Source organism: Penaeus monodon, chromosome 34 (assembly GCF_015228065.2).
Source record: "Penaeus monodon isolate SGIC_2016 chromosome 34, NSTDA_Pmon_1, whole genome shotgun sequence".
In the NCBI taxonomy this organism is placed as follows: Eukaryota; Metazoa; Arthropoda; class Malacostraca; order Decapoda; family Penaeidae; genus Penaeus; species Penaeus monodon.
The window spans coordinates 8953257-8953756 of record NC_051419.1 but is presented as its reverse complement, the minus strand read 5'-3'; positions in this window follow the sequence as shown (position 1 = coordinate 8953756).

Genomic DNA, 500 nt, shown 5'->3' with positions numbered 1-500 from the left:
GGCAGAGTTGGACAGACAGGTATAAAAAGACAGACTTGATCACAACTGCACCTAGATAATCACGCGCAGGCTTCAGAGTCGGCTTCAGCTGACTGGCGCCGCCGCCCCGCCTGGCGAATGGGGGGGGGGGGGGCTTCAATACGCATCTATGCTAATTTTATTAGGTTCCCCTTAAGCAACACCGTCAGGTTCTTTTTCTTATTTTCATGCTCTCCTCTGGATTTTCAAACAATTTTATGTTTCTTCTTTTTACCGTTTGAGATCGCCGCTATAAATTTTGACCGGATATTGTTCAAACTTTGATGACCTGAAGCCATCCAAAATCTCCCAAGTTCATTAGCTTAGCTGCAGCTTAACGAAGGCACTTCTGCACAAGAGCCATTTCGTTCACACCGTTACCCTCCTTAAGTGGCTTTTACGCCATACATTTTAATTAAGGTCGTAGATGACAGAGGAACATGCTCATTAGGAGGTGTGTTAAAGAAATAAGGGTGCAAGAA